This window comes from Neoarius graeffei, chromosome 7 (genome assembly GCF_027579695.1).
Source record: "Neoarius graeffei isolate fNeoGra1 chromosome 7, fNeoGra1.pri, whole genome shotgun sequence".
Lineage (NCBI taxonomy): Eukaryota > Metazoa > Chordata > Actinopteri > Siluriformes > Ariidae > Neoarius > Neoarius graeffei.
In genome coordinates this window covers 28,144,066-28,161,442 of record NC_083575.1, presented here as the reverse complement: position 1 = coordinate 28,161,442, position 17,377 = coordinate 28,144,066, and the positions used below count along the sequence as shown (strand labels likewise).

Genomic DNA, 17,377 nt, shown 5'->3' with positions numbered 1-17,377 from the left:
TTGTGTAGCCGATCACTTACAATTCATCCTACTTTCCGATTCACACGTGCTAGTCCCAACCTCAATGAGCCAACACAACTGGGCACATACATACGTCATGAGTGTTACGCAGAGAAAATGAACGTGCATTCTGATTGGATAAAATTAATATCATGGCGGGCTGTTCAAACTGCGGAAATAGTTTGCTCAAGCTACTTTCAAAACACTATAACTTTCCAACCTTAGAACAAAAAACTTTTGTAAGTCTTGAATAAGGTTCGTTAATGTGTGTTTTATTGTTATATTTACTCTATATATTGCCCTCTGTTCCCCTTTAATAATAAGATGAAAAATCTGACTTTCTGAATAAAATAAAATCACTATCAAATATTTAAAAATGCTATCATATTTGTTTTGTTCAGACCACCTTTCATGAAAGTGAAAAACATTAAACAATCTACCCATGTTTAAACTAGATTTTGACATAAATGCCTGGAGATAATCTCAAAATTCAGACTTCCTAAAAAGTATATAATCTCTATCATTTACAATCTTACAGTACCTACAATTACACAAGAACAGATTAAATACATTTCATAATATTTTTAAATAAAACTTACATAATACCAAACATTATCAAACTAATTGTATATTGGCATTAGGAAAATATCAAATTCAAACTTCAAAACCCATTATCAATCAGAATCAAATGACTTGGTATGTCTTCACACTGTCATATAATTACTCTAAGATCATATTTGTACACAAACTTATTGTTATGTTTGGATGAGACAGAACGGTATGCCATGTGCTTTTGGGTATTTTTAAAACACTTCACACGATTGGTTGAGATACACTGTCTTCTGGTTCAGTGACCAATGATATAATAGTTCACAAAACTGTTTTACCCGCTAAATAAACCATTCGGAATACTTCGGTCCTTTCCGATATTTTGCGATTGGTGTGTAAACAACGCTATATTTACCGCAGTGCTTGCTAGCTGGTGCTGACAAATTGATACGCACAAGATTCAGTAAACACGCTCTCTACTTATAAATGTGCAACAAAATGAATAAATACGCGATATCACTCTCGTGCCCAAAAAGTGGATGTGCGACAGACAGATAAAAAACGCGTATTACACGCCCTAGATTAGGCTCTGATTTATAGAGTGTTTTTTTTTTTAATTCACTCGAGTCGAAAACAAGCATTCTGTTTCACTGCAGTACAAACATGAGGCACTAAACTCCCTTCGCTATTCATGAACATAGGGAAGATTAAACACGCAAATGAAATGACGCAAAAGTGTGGCGTTCTTTATAAAAGTCAGCCAGTTGTTATACACTCGCCAGCCACTTTATTAGGAACACCCATCCACCTGCTGTTTTCTGCAGTTCTCTAATCAGCCGATCCGTCGACAGCAGAACGATGCATAAAATCATGCAGACACGAATCAAGAGCTTCACTTCGTTAATCAGGGTTCTGCACTTTTCAAAAATAAAAGGGGACGGACTTTGGGCTTTTTTGACAGTGAAACCGGCCAATAAATGGATGGGAAATGCTAAATCGTTAAAATCATTTTACAAAAAATTAACACTCTTACTGTACATATCTTTATTGTCAATGTGAGACTCGTTTGACATTTCAGTTGAGACTGATGCGCATCCCTGAATAAATGAACTTCCATGCATAAACAAATGCATTGTATGGCTTCCATTTGGGGGAAGCCATAGCCTAATGGTTAGAGAAACAGCTCTGAGACCAAAAGGTTGCTGGTTCGATTCCCTGGACCAGCAGGACTGGCTTAAGTAATTAAGGCACCTAACCCGCAACCGCTCCAGCAAGAGTGGTGGCATCCTTTGTGTCAAAGAAAAACTGACGATGCAGATTATCAGTTTGGGCACTGAACCTGACCGACCGACAATAAACGCATACGTTTTTTGGGTGAAACCACTCCAATCCATGCACAAGCTGGTGCGCGTGCCCAAGACTGGCACTACAAAGCCACCCCGGCCTCCGTAGTTCGGGTCCTTTGACCCAGGAACCCGGAAGTCCTGCAGTAAACAACCACAGGGAAGCAATGGGAGAATGCCGCTCTCGCCTACACAATCACAGATGCGTAAAATAAAAGACCAGAACTTAACTAATGTGTGTGTGCGCGCTATTATATGATTACTGTAACTGTGTATGATCAGAAAAGATGATAGATAAGCGTAACCGTTGCACAATAACACTACAAACACCCGCAAAGTTTATTTAGCTGCTGGCTAGCTGCAGCTTCCAGCGTTACTGTGTGTCAGTATAGTGTAATGTGATGTGGTGTAGTGTAACACAGAGCTAGACCTCAGTCTGGCTTCGCGTGGCCACTTCAGGTAGCCCCGTATGCATTTGTTTAATGGTCTTCTGCGTGTTAAATACTAGTTACAAAATTATAATAAAGCGAATACTTGACGATTTATTTGGTGTATACTGATGAAGTTACATTTTTGGGGGGTATTTTGGCCAGGGGAAGGGCGTCGGGCCAGAATTATAACGTGGCGACGCACCACTTTAAAAGTGCCCGTGGAGAACACTTAACGTTCACTTCAAACATCAGAATGGGAAAAATCGGGATCTCAACGTGTGACTTTCTTTCACTGTGACATGGGTGTTGGTTTGAGCCAGACGGACTGGTTTGAGTCTTTCAGAAACTGCTGATCTCCTGGGGTTTTTCACACACAACAGTCTGTACACAGAATGGTGCGACAAACAAAAAACATTGAGCGAGCGACAGCTCTGTGGGTGGAAACAAACGCCTTGTTGATAAGAGGAAAATGACCAGGTCTGAGTTTCCCAAAAGTATCGCAGCACAAAGATTCAAGTTAAATGGTAAAGCGAGCAACACAATGAAGGCTCTCTCTCCAAGTTAAGATGCGCCTAGTGTTAAAGTGCATATCACGGGTAAATTCAGGAGCAAGATCAATGTAATTCTCCTATTTTATATTAAACTTTGGTTAAATATCTGTAACATTCTGCATTCTCTGCAATTTTTCTAACGTGCGCAACACCAGAAAAATTCAGTTGAAATCAAGCCATTTGAGGCGAATTGGTCCGCCTCTGAAAAAACTTGGCATTTGGATTTCCCGGCAAACATTGATTTTCGTGACGTCGCGTGCGGGACGCCTCCTTCTGAATCCTACATCAGTGCTGGTTTGTTTCTGAGAAAACGACCTGGTGGTTTTCTGCAAATTTCTTCAACGTTCTCGTGTAATTATTAAAATGGTTAACAGATGTATCGTAGGAGGGTGTAGCAACACCAATCTTGATGGGATTCGTACTCATCGTTTCCCAAAAGACCGGACAATGAGAGAGAAATGGGAGCGCTTGGTCTACACAGGCTGTGCACTGAAACCATGCAAAGCTCTCACAGCCTGCTGGCGCTTCCGCAGGTGACGTCACGAATCTGGCTCCAGACTCCCTTGGGATTTTTCCAGACGCGTTTTGTTATTTTATTTTTGTCTGCTGTAGACAGATGGCCTTGTGCAGAATTACCCTTCTGGATGAGTGTGTAAGGGACATACTTTCACATTTAAAAAACAAAACAAAACACGAAATTGGTCCAGAATATGCACTTTAACCTCCTAGGGCTTAGCGGTCACATGCGTGGACAGCACTTTATGGAAATTCGGAACAAGAATCCACATATGTGGACATACTTTTTCTCTAAAAGTACATCTTATCAAAAGATGATGCTTAGTTTTTATTCTAATCAGGTTCTAATAAGCCCAAATAGCAAAGAGAAATAAAAAATGCATGTAAAAAAACAGCTTGGGCCTTAGGAGGTTAAGAGGCTTTTAGGAAACCCACCCCCAGATTGGTTCAAGCTGCCAGGAAGGATATAGTAACTCATAGCAACTTTTTATAACCGTGGTGAGCAGAAACGCATCTCAGCATGCAACAGCAGAAGACCACATTGGGTTCCACTCCTGCAGCCAAGAACAGGAATCATATGCCGCTTTTCCACTACCAACGCGGCTGAGTTGGGCTGAGCTGTGCCGTGCTGAGTTGGGCTGAGTCGAGCTGAGCGGGGCTGTTGGAGTTGCATTTCGACTACAACCGCGCTGAACCGTGCTGGCTGGAAGTGGGTGGACACATTGGGTGGAGTTAGCGAAAGTGGGTGGACGTCAGGTGATGTCGTTAAGCAGCGCAAACAGTGACATCAGTGAGCTTTTAAGCAGTGGTCTCACGACCCGGATAGTAAACAATAAACATGGAGGACATGGAGTCGTTAGTGTTGCTGGTCTTGGTGCTGTGGCTTGTTGTCACCGACAACGCGGACAGATACTGGCAAGAGCGTATAGATGAGGCGAGGCGCATAAGGCTTCAGAAATTCTCGTAATTCTTCTTCTTCCGGGTTTGCGGTGTTTACAGATCCCAGCGCGCTCGCGGGGCGTGTGTGGGCATGTGAGGACACTCCTCCTCACCAATCAGTGCACAGGGGAGTGTCTGCTCACGCCCCCAACCTCACTCGGCTCGCTTTGGCTCGCTTCAGCCCCACTCCAAAACGGTGCGAGTTTTAGGGGCTAAGCAGGGCTGAAGCGAGCCGAGTCGTGCTGGTTTTTGGTAGTCGAAACGCGAGCCGTGTCGGGGTGAAGTGAGCTGAAGCGAGCTGAAGTGAGCTGAAAAAGGGTAGTGGAAAAGGGCCAATAGAAACAAGAACAAGTTCCTATTAAAGTGGCCGGTCAATGTATATGGTTACTTTCATGCCTGAAAAAAAAAACATATCCATGGTCAAGGCATTTAAAAAAAAAAACAGCAAAGGTTGTAAAGATTCCGCCTGGAAGAGGACGTTAGTGTATTTCAGCCCGAGAAATTGAACAAAGGCTGGATCACGGTTGGAGATTTGCATACAATGGCATCATTTTGTGGTCAACACCACACCCCCACCACGTCCGTGTCAGTTTAGTTGTTGTTGCTCATCTGCTGGAATCTGTTGTAGTTCCTGAATTTAACACGGTTTAAATGAGTGGACTCATTTCAAACAGCACTATGTTGCTGAACAATGGTGTTTAATGTTACCATGGTAACCAGATGCTTTTATTCTAGTCTAGAATAATAGTCCAGCATGCCTTTTCTTCCACCTCCATGCCAAACTATGTAGAAGGTGTGCCTTTTCTTTCAAATGCCTCGAGTTTATTATACGTTACTGGAAATTTAGGGTGGTAACAAAGTGTCAGGCTGCTTAACAGCACCACCCTGTTGTTGATCCTTTGCCCATAACACTACGTTCCTTCATACTGTGTTCCTTATTTAACTGTCGATTACTCTCCACATTATTGGCGTTAGGGTGATCAAAAATCCCTGAAATCCTGCTGTGCCTCTCGCCCACAGTCAGCCGGGATAGGCTCCAGCTCGCCTGCGACCCTGCGCAGGATAAGCGGCTACGGATAACGGATGGATGCTGCTGGGCCTGATTCACGCGTAGCAACACAACACCCCCACCACGTCCGTGTCAGTTTAGCTGTTGTAGCCCATCTGCCGGAATCGGTTGTAGTTACTGAATTTGACATCGTTTAAATGAGTGTACTCGTTTTAAACGGCACCATGTTGCTGAACAGAGTTGGTGTTTAATAATGTTACTATGGTAACCTGATGCTGCTCGAGTGTAGAATCATAATACAGTATGCCTTTTTTTCCCCCCTTCTTGAAATCTTAGGCCAACTCTTTGCTTTAAAATATTTTGTCATGTAGCCTATTATTTGATCGAGCCGTATTTTGAAGTGGTGGTGGAATTTTAATGCAAGGTCATACAGTAATAATGCAATGAAGCCATCAAGTAATTCAGTCTGTCACACAATCCACTGAACCATCACAGGTTACATCAGCTACACGATCTGGATGGCCTTTCGGTTTCTTCACGTGCAGCAGTAAAAGACCTCGGGGTGATTATTGACCCCAGGCTTTCATTCAAAACTCATATTGATAACATCACCCGCATAGCTTTCTTTCATCTCAGAAATATTGCTAAGATAAGGGCAATTCCATGTAAATGTCAACCTCACCATGCAAAAATAAAGCAACATGTAATACATCAAAACCACTCCCAGAGATATCACCTAGGCCTGTATTTTACAGATGTGAACAAGCTGAACCAATTTGTAACCAACCTAATATGTCACTGTCAGTCTTTCTTTCTTATAATGTAAAACCCAAGCTAAAATCAACTTTGATCATGTACAATTCTATATTATTGCCACAAGCCACAGAAATGTCTGCTAAAATCCACAAAACAGCAAAACAATAGCCATCCTAAATATTATTTAAGAACTTTGATAGTTTTAGCTGATATTTAGAGAGTTTTTCAAAGGGTTATGGTGGTTAAATTGCTGATTTTCTAAACATACGCCATGTCTATTTCAGACGCGTCACATCCATAACGGAATTTCGTCGCATCCATAACGCTGACTTTTCCTTCCGAAACTCTGCATGAAATACAAAATATTTTAAACAAAGATTTTTTAATATTCACCTTGGACCCCTCTATCAAACGGATATCTCCATTTCGACATTAGGTTTACGATTTCACAGAGTTTGATAAAAATGTACAGTCACCCAAGAAAAGTGATACTTTTTCTGTCACATCCATAACGCATCTTTTATTGGCATTTCCTGGCATGCCCTAGATGTACTATGGGAATTGTTCTTGTTCTATCACTTCTCCAGTATGGTACAGCCTTAAAATATGCAACACCTGTTTAAATACTGGGAGACAATAAAACATGCACTGGGTCATTTGTTGCCATTTTGAGTTCGTCACGTCCATAACGCTAGAATTGCTCATAAGAAATTTAATGCCACTACACGACGCGGAAAAACTAGTTCATGCTTTCGTTACCTCCAGGTTGGGTTATTGTAATGCCTTACTGTCTGGATGTTCCAATAAGTGCATAAACAAGCTCCAGTTAGTTCAAAACGCAGCAGCAAGAGTCCTTACTAGAACTAGAAAATATGACCACATCACACCCGTCTTATCCACACTGCATTGGCTCCCAATCAAATTTCGTACCGATTATAAAATACTACTATTGACCTTCAAAGCACTGAATGGTCTCGCACCACAGTACCTGAGCGAACTTCTGCTCCTCTATGACCCGCCACGCCTACTTAAATCAAAAGGTGCAGGCTATCTGCTGGTACCTCGTATAGTGAAGGCTCCATCAGGGGGCAGAGCCTTTTCTTACAAAGCTCCACAGTTACGGAACAGCCTTCCAAGTAGTGTTCGGGACTCAGACACAGTCTCAGTGTTTAAGTCTAGGCTGAAAACATACCTGTTTAGTCAAGCCTTGTGTTAATGGTGTTTATGAGGTAAAGGAGTAGATCTGGAGGATCCTCAGACATAGTGTGTTTTGGTAAACTGGGATGTATGGATGCTGTCAGTCCCCACTCGCTTGCTCACTCGAGTTTGTTGACGGTGTAGTGGCTGCTGCTTTATATCCCAGGGCCGCTCATGCCTGTGTTACCTTCTGGCTCTCCCCTTTTAGATATGCTGTCATAGTTAGTCTTACCGGAGTCCCTGCTTGTACTCGGCGCAAAACGTATACTGTTCCTACTTATTCAGGTGACACTGGGCATACCGAACAACCTGCGTTTTCTCTCTCTCTCTCTCTCTCCCCAATCCCTGAGTTACATGTCGGTCCTGGGATCGAGATGCTGACCTCTTCTGCTCCTCAGACCTGCCTGATCCATCCTGATGCCCTAAGTCTGGTTGGAGTCTCATCGCATCGCTCCTGTAGAGGACGGCCCCATATGGACAATTGAAAGTCGCACTTGGAGGACGCTCTGGACTCTTACAGTAATGCTTTTATGGCTGAGGACTACAGTTGACTTGCTAACTTTAGGACTGCGGTTGTCATGAACAGTTTTGCACTCAAGTTTCCACCAATGAAGAGTTATAACATCAACGAAACTGACTTCATGTTAAACCTGTTAATGTTATAGTCATGCTGTCTGTTGTTGCCCAAATGAGGATGGGTTCCCTTTTGAGTCTGGTTCCTCTCGAGGTTTCTTCCTCAAGTCGTCTGGGGGAGTTTTTCCTTGCCACCGTCGCCACGGGCTCGCTCATCGGGGATAGATTAGGGACAAAACTGGCTCATGTCTTGGGTCATTCAGATTCTGAAAAGCTTCTTTGGGACAATGTCTATTGTTAAAAGCGCTATACAAACAAACTTGACTTGCCAATCCCGCAAGAGATTAAACCGAATGAATGAATACGACAGATTTATTTCAAACATTTTCTCTCATATTTCTACAGCTGTTTCAGGTGTGATTGGGTTATTTATTGTGTGTCCTCTCCTTTTTTTTTTTTTAGTGAGCAGAAAATATTAAATGATAAACGTTAGATGTACTTTCTATGAATAATCCATTATTACATCCTAAAAGAATTTAAACCCTGGCATTAGACGTGTGCATCAGGACTGGGAATTCGTAGGACTGGGATGATGATGATGATGGCAGGGAGTGGGAGAAGTATGGAGGGGTAAAGAAAGGCCGTGCTGATTAACATGCGAGTACCAGCACCAGCCTGGCGCTGTATGATGCATTTACAGCACCCTTTCATACACCTTCAATAAATATTTTAACTTGGCCTTTAGAACAGTGGCTCTCAAACTGCATAAAAATCTCTCCACGGTTCACGTTATCATTTCTATACTTACAGCTCAATCACACGGAGTCGTACGTCATGTTTAACAATTATTCGCAGAACTCCAAGTGAATATCGGTTATTATTCTATCCACATTCACTGGATATGAGCAATCATGAGCTCTGATTGGCTACTCTACCATTAGGCGATCAGCTCATATACCGTGAGTAGAGAAAAACAAAATGGCGGTGCGTGTTGCTGAACCAACCGAGGATGAAATAAAAACTACTCGAAAACAAAACCCCAAGAAATACAAAAAAAAAAAGGCAAAAAACTACGGAATAAAAGTAGGTATTTGATGGTAAGAACATATCTTTTTTTTTCAAGAATTATTATTATTATAGCATTTTTCACAAATTGCTCCTGTTATTTCACCGGTTTGTTTCATTTTAAGCGGAATTTTTTTTGTTGAACGTTTTGTATAAACTTATTTACAAATTTGCAAAAAATTAAAATAAAAATGCTCCGTTTCTCAAAATCCAGTGCATGTGGAGAGAAAAACAGTTACTCCACTCATCCAATCTCGTCGTACACGGCTTAAAGCCGACTCGGTGCTACGCGCCTCATCAGCTATCAGCTCATGTACGACTCGATTTAATGGAATAATTGTGAAATAATAACCGAGATGAAGTTGACATTATGATTCACCAATATTCACTGAGCCTGAGGTGGATAACTGTTTAAGTTTAAATACACTGGTGAGTATTTTAAAACAATTTTTAAAATCGTATTTAAAAAATAATTCATTTCAAACTTCAAAAGTGGGATGCAAATATAATGCGCACAGACTTGTGTCATTTATCTATGCGAGTCACATTTAAAAAATAAAAAAGCTTTATTCTGAAACGGATAAAATAAATCACAATTTCAACTGACCTTTCAATAGTTTCAGACCAAACTTCACAGCATCTTGAGTGCTTTTAGGAACAGCGTTTTCTTTTATAATTTGTAATTCTTCCTCACTTACAGTGACACAGTGATTGGCCGCCATTTTGGCGAGTCGCTGCAGGTGATTATCGAGAAATAGTCCGAATCGCTTAACCAATCAGTGCGTGTGAATTTCTTTCATCACCTGTGTATTTAGGCGAAAAACTATATAGCTGTCACTTAAATACTCATTTAACAAAAATTATATGGCAAAGTCTTCTATTATGAGACGTTTAGTTGAAACTGAAGGAAGGAGTCTCTCAGTGTTGTCGTCAAGTCACTAAACCTCGAGTCCGAGTCGAGTCCACTATTGATCCGAGTCGAGTCTGAAAACAAAACTCCAACTACACCATTCGATGGCGGCTGTTTTAGCACCATTAACATTAGTTTGTTCCTGAACATGACGTATGAACAGGTGAATGTGCTTCTCTTTGTCAGGGAGTGTGAAGTATTCTGTCGGAGATGGTCGAGAGACGGATGTAAGTGCAGAAGGTGTGTTTATTAATACAAGTGAAGACGGTAAACAATCCAGAACGGCAGGCAAAATCATCAAACGGTGAAACGGGCAATAGGTCGAGCGAGGCACAAACAGGCTCTCGTACTGTAGACTCGGCAGAATCAAAGACGAGAAACAGGAAATCAGGGATCAGGAACCCAAACAAGGAAATAAGGCCTGGTAATGTGTCAGCAAGGCAACTCAATACTTCGCAAAGCAAGTGTGTTTTCGCTGTTTTTATATAGGCGTGCTGATTGCGCTTTCATCCTGTGCAGGTGCGAGTCGTTTACGGCGTGTGCGCAAGAGTCCGCTTGGAGCGCACGCTGTCCAGAGTGCGCCCGAGAGTCTATCTGATGCACGCGCCAAGGCACGCACAAAATTAGTACAAAAATTAATGTAGATATAAGTATCTTGTGCCAAATTATTATGGCATGTGACAAAAAATAAAGAAAAAATCCGAGTTCTCGTCTCCAACTTACGAGTCGGAATGCAGTTAACGCACGAGTCCGAGTCATCAGCATTCAAGTCCAAGTCGAGTCACAAGCAGGGCTCGAAATTAACTTTTTTTCTTTGTGTCCCCCAGTGGTCCCGAATTCTGTGTTGTATTGTCCCGAATGGAAGCAATAGTGTCCCCATTTTTTTTCCCTCTCTGAAATAACCAGTGGTTAATATTATCATATGAAGTTACTATTATATTTGTAACTATGCGATTTTGAACCTTTTATATCATTTTTACAATAAGTCACAAGACACAAGCGACACATGTCCTATACATCATCTACTTCAAAATTACAGTTATTGCATTTTCAGTTTATTAAACTTTGGCGATCTCACTGTATGAATAGATACCCGTTTATTTAAAGGGGCCAACTAGCTCATTCAGAAAATGTTTCAACTCCCTACATCTGCAGTACACTTTAGTTGAAAATAAGACCCCTTTTATGTTCATTTCATCTACTTATACCTTCAATATCTGTTGGCACTTATAAGGCCAACTTATAATTTTCACCATTACCGTTATCCATTTTTATGAACTTTCCGTTATCCATTTTATGAACTTTCGCTGCCGGGTGCAAATGTTAGCAACATCAGCATAGTGCCAGGTCCGAGCCTAGTTGTGCTGCTGACTGACTAAACTTTCTGAACTAGAAAGACACCAAGAAAACTCACTTATTCTGTTGAACGGTATCTTCCGTCAATATCATCCACATCATTCCTGTTGTATTTTATAACGGGTCTAACAGTGTTCATTCAGTTCATTCAGTTGCTAGCGTTGCCTGCAGACCAGGTGATGACACTTTGGATCCTGAAGGTCCCGGAGACGTTATGTCTGGCCTTTCAGTTTCTTCCCCGCGGTCGGTCCGCTTCAACCACTTCAGCATTTTTGTTCTGGCAAGAGTCGGCGCAGCGTGTGCGGTAGCAATTCCATTCCAAGTCCATATAATGCGGACACCGGCCGAAGATTCTCGAACAGAATGCGCTGCTCTGTAGCCTACGGATGCAGGTGCATCGAAAGTGTAGCTACTATGTATTTTTTGCTGTTAACGTTTTAAAATTAAAATTGACAAATTAGGTGAATGTCTACGTATGTGTTACAGCTTTGTAAATAATATTAATGTCGAACTTTTTTTCTAGATCTATTTTTTTCCATTGTCCCGGGATTGTCCCAGATATGATAATTTTGTGTCCCGATGACATTTTTTATGGTCCCCGGGACGTCAGGACACCGTTAGTTTCGAGCGCTGGTCACAAGTCCTTAAAATTAGGGCACGAGTCGGACTCGAGTACTACAAGCCTAGAGTCTCCACTCTCAGAGTTTTGTAATGGTGATGACCAAGTTTCCCACCATGGCAAAGTCTTCAGAACAGAGGATGTTTTGTGCTTTCTGGTTTCTCTGTAACATGACGCATTGTGTTCAGTTTTTTTTTTCTTCTTATAAACATCAAGACAGAGAAAACAAGAAATGAACTACAAGGGCACTCGGTAGAGTGCATACCTCCGCCAAGCCACATACCAACATGAAAATCAAAAATCACTTGAACCGAGGAGAACATTAAAGCAGTACACCAAATTTCATCAAACTCTCATCACTACTTTTTGAGTTACATTGGGAACAGGGGAAAAAAAAAATCCTGGATCCGCACCTTTACTCAAAATTCCATTAAAATCCGTTCACTATTTTTTGAGTTATGTCGGGGGGGAAAAAAAAAATCAAACAAAGTCACGAAAACAGAACCTTCCATCAAAGTTGGTGGAGGTAATAAAGGAACGACTGCTCTATATAAAACGCAAGTAATAACAGTAACTAACGTCTCGAGGATGGCCCACATCATGAAATGGAAACATAACGGGTTAAAAAGCATGGCATGTCGTTTATTAATAATTGTTGGCTGCTGTACAAGAGGAATAAAACACTTTCTGACATAGCGTTAGTGGAAAATAAGCCACGTTCTTCAGATATTTCTCTTTTTCATAAACTTGTACATCATTACATTACAGGCATTGAGCAGACGCGCTTATCCAGAGCAACGTACAACACACCCAGAGCAGCCCAGGGAGCAGGTGGGGGTTAGGTGCTGTTAAGTGTAACTGCGCATGCGTGGTCGAAGCGCGGGCAGTCGTTTAGTAGAGCTATGCCTGTAATGCATGTGTTCGAAGTGCTCCAGTAAAGTTAAACGTTTTGTATCCTTCGCTGTCGTTATTCGAGTTAACAGGTGCCTCACTTAAGGGCACTTCAGCCATTCCTGCTGCTCTAGGGAATCGAACTGGCAACCTTTTCTTCTTCTTCGGGTTTTTATGGCAGCTTGCATCCTGGATGTTGCACTACTGCCATCTTCTGTTTTGGAGTAGAGCGGCAGCTACAATTACCGACAGTCCATAATTATCGACAACTTTTCAAATTTACCAATAAAAAACAATTTTACAAAGGTGAGTTTCAATTACAAGAGTTATTATTGGTTGATTAATCAACCAGAAGACCCTCCTCGCCCTTTGATCTTGTCGTCCGATGACGCAGCTCGTTACCTGAGATGGAATTTTTTTTTAGCACGATCAGCAATTTAAGGAAAACCTGGACGTTCTCGTCACAGGTAAGCATGGTGGAAAGATCATGGACATGTTTTTACTCATCAAATTCACCGATAACCTACTTTGTTTCTTACTCTTTCATTTGACAGCCGCCATTTTGTATCTAAACGTGCATTTGAGAAGTCACGTGAGGTGTCGATAATAGTGATCACTTTCACCGGTGTCCACCATTATCGACACTCTGTGGAATTAAGGGACATTTACAGCTGTTATGGCTCGATCTTTGTGTAACACTGTTGAAGTAGATGAAGTACTTTTAAAAAATAAAAGTGCTGTGATTTAGATTTTTTTGTTCTGATTCATAACAGAATGGAATGTTTATAGAGTATTTGGAATCCAAGGGTAATAAATAGAATTAGACCAGAATTAAATTCCTAGCGTATTAAAAAAATTACATGCTTGAAATATTCAGATTTTTCTATTCCATTCAGATTTTTTTTGCAGTTTATTGTAAATATCCACCACATATTACAATATCAGTAGACATTTTATATTTTTAGATGTAAATTTAAAATCTCAATAAAAAAAAAAAATTACTTGTTTGAAAATACTGACGCTTCACCAATCTGAATCTAATTGCAACAAAATAGGGCATTGTTTGAATTACTGGTAAACTGCAAAACTAGAAATTAATACAAACAACAACGAATGAATAACAAAATGTGATCTATGAAAATGCATAGAAAGCGGGGAGAAAGTGGAACAAAAAGATTTTCTGACAGGTTAAACATTATCAGTTCATTTGTTGTAAACTTTCGAATTACTTTCTCATTTACGTAAACACTGGCATCCATATATATATATATATATATATATATATATATAAATAAATAAATATAAAAATAAATATATATATAAATAAAAGATATTTTGCATAAAATATAAGTCTATGGAAAACAAATTTTAAATAAAAGCTACGTTTTGTTAACTTAATGCCACAGACCGATTTTTTTTATATTTTATATATAATCTGGATGTCGATAATTGTGGCAAGGTGTGAATAATTGTGGACAAAGGTGTCAATAACCATAGACAAGGGAGTTGATAAGTGTGTAACGATGTCGATAACCGTGGACAAAGGTGTCGATAACTGCGGACAAAGGTGTCGATAATTGTGTAATGATGTCGATAACCGTGGACAAAGGTGTCGATAACCGCGGACAAAGGTGTCGATAATTGTGTAATGATGTCGATAACCGCGGACGAAGGTGCGGACGAAGGTGTCGATAACCGCGGACGAAGGTGCGGACGAAGGTGTCGATAACCGCGGACGAAGGTGCGGACGAAGGTGTCGATAACCGCGGACGAAGGTGCGGACGAAGGTGTCGATAACCGCGGACGAAGGTGTCGATAACCGCGGACGAAGGTGCGGACGAAGGTGTCGATAACCGCGGACGAAGGTGCGGACGAAGGTGTCGATAACCGCGGACGAAGGTGCGGACGAAGGTGTCGATAACCGCGGACGAAGGTGCGGACGAAGGTGTCGATAACCGCGGACGAAGGTGCGGACGAAGGTGTCGATAACCGCGGACGAAGGTGCGGACGAAGGTGTCGATAACCGCGGACGAAGGTGCGGACGAAGGTGTCGATAACCGCGGACGAAGGTGCGGACGAAGGTGTCGATAACCGCGGACGAAGGTGCGGACAAAAGGTGTCGATAACCGCGGACGAAGGTGCGGACAAAAGGTGTCGATAACCGCGGACGAAGGTGCGGACAAAAGGTGTCGATAACCGCGGACGAAGGTGCGGACAAAAGGTGTCGATAACCGCGGACGAAGGTGCGGACAAAGGTGTCGATAACCGCGGACGAAGGTGCAGACAAAGGTGTCGATAACCGCGGACAAAGGTGCAGACAAAGGTGTCGATAACCGCGGACAAAGGTGCAGACAAAGGTGTCGATAACCGCGGACAAAGGTGTCGATAATTGTGTAACGGTGTCGATAACCGCGGACAAAGGTGTTGATAACTGCAGACAAAGGTGTGGACAAGGGCGTCGATAACTGCGGACAAGGGCGTCGCTAATTGTGTAACAATGTCGATAACCGTGGACAAAGGCGTCGATAACCGCAGACAAAAGGTGCGGACAAAGGTGTCGACAACCGCGGACAAAGGTGTGGACAAATGTGTTGATAACCGCAGACAAATGTGTCGATAACCGCGGACAAAGGTGCGGACAAAGGTGTCGATAACCGTGGACAAAGGTGTGGACAAGGGTGTCGATAACCCCGGACAAGGGTGTCGATAATTGTGTAATGATGTCGATAACCGTGGACAAAGGCGTTGATAACCGCGGACAAAGGTGTCGATAATTGTGGAACAATGTCACATGATGTGATACACTAAGTAATCAGGAATCAACTCTTTTTTCAGTGGAAGTTTGAGTAATTATTCATGCACAGTTCATGTATTGAAAGTCTTTTCTACTTTTGCAAGATCGTAAGGTGTCGATCATTGTAGCCGCCGCTCAAGTTCATATTTGTCAGGGTTGTCACGTTTCTATATCAGTCCTGTTTTCCTTCTTCTTTGCATGATTGCAATGTCCCTCAGTTTTATGAGTTTAAATCCTCTCACCATCAGGAACCTAAATAGCTCTCTTTCACCCTGCACACTGTCTCCACATTCCAATATACTTGTAATGCTACGGTACATCCTACTCTTCCTACCAACCGCAATTCATTCATCATTTCTTGTCTGGGTTGTGAAGAACCCAGCAACCTTCTGGTCCCAAAGCTGCTTCTCTCACCTTTCGGTCATGAGAGAGGAAACACTCTGGTCTGATGAACCCCAGGAAAAGCAGGCGGGGAGATCATTTGAAGGAAAAGCACAACATTTGTTTGAACAAGTTCTACCTTGTCTCAAAAATACTGGGATTTGTCCAGACTTTACGAGTAATGAGGATTTATTACTCTTAACTTCAGCATCACTGATTGTTCCCTGTCCTTACACAACCACCTCAGGACAGCAAGGGAGTTAAACTAACAACCACCTGGACATCTGAGCTGACAGCTAGTTAGATGGCTAACACTGAAATATAAAGCCGACTGACTGGATTAGCGACCTTACAGACTTGAAAGTATATATTTTCCCCGGCTAACAAGATGTTTTTTTCACTTTTATCGCCATTTGGATTTCGCTAATAACATGTTCATACCTGTACAGACACGAAGGAAAGCTTGCTAGCTAACTAACTAACTAGCCGTACTAGCATAACTCAGCTAGCTAACACTTCTTCACACGGGTTACTCACTTTAGTCTGATGAACCGCCAGGAAAAGCAGGTGAGAAATAAAAACCTGGCTTATTCAAGAAATAACTGAACGTTGTTTGGTTAATTCCCTCAGTGTCAGTCTGTGTTTACTTCCGGTAAAGATACGAGGAGTTGTGCGTCCATAGAAGAGCCGCAAAATAAACGTGAAGCTCCTCCTCAGCCTGCACACTACACTACTATACTATACTACACTACTACACAGGGCGCTCACCGCTGCGGTAGTGTTCTACACTCACATACTGTTTAGTACGGTAGTATACAGTGGTGCTTGAAAGTTTGTGAACCCTTTAGAATTTTCTATATTTCTGCATAAATATGACCTAAAACATCATCAGATTTTCACACAAGTCCTAAAAGTAGATAAAGAGAACCCAGTTAAACAAATGAGACAAAAATATACTTGGTCATTTATTTATTGAGGAAAATGATCCAATATTACTCAAATCTGTGAGTGGCAAAAGTATGTGAACCTTTGCTTTCAGTATCTGGTGTGACCCCCTTGTGCAGCAATAACTGCAACTAAACGTTTGCGGTAACTGTTGATCAGTCCTGCACACCGGCTTGGAGGAATTTTAGCCCGTTCCTCCGTACAGAACAGCTTCAACTCTGGGATGTTGGTGGGTTTCCTCACATGAACTGCTCGCTTCAGGTCCTTCCACAACATTTCGATTGGATTAAGGTCAGGACTTTGACTTGGCCATTCCAAAACATTAACTTTATTCTTCTTTAACCATTCTTTGGTAGAACGACTTGTGCGCTTCGGGTCGTTGTCTTGCTGCATGACCCACCTTCTCTTGAGATTCAGTTCATGGACAGATGTCCTGACATTTTCCTTTAGAATTCGCTGGTATAATTCAGAATTCATTGTTCCATCAATGATGGCAAGCCGTCCTGGCCCAGATGCAGCAAAACAGGCCCAAACCATGATACTACCACCACC

General features: G+C 41.8%; 1 protein-coding gene across 1 annotated transcript in view; it reads right to left on the bottom strand.

The window, feature by feature from the left end:
• The window catches only part of micu1 (mitochondrial calcium uptake 1), a 142,533-nt gene extending 125,931 nt beyond the window's left edge, over positions 1–16,602 (bottom strand). Inside the window, exon 1 of the mRNA XM_060925465.1 lies at positions 16,418–16,602. The gene's annotated coding sequence lies outside the window, so the exon portion shown is untranslated. The remainder of the gene's footprint in view (positions 1–16,417) is intronic.
• Between the last annotated feature and the right edge of the window lie 775 nt (positions 16,603–17,377).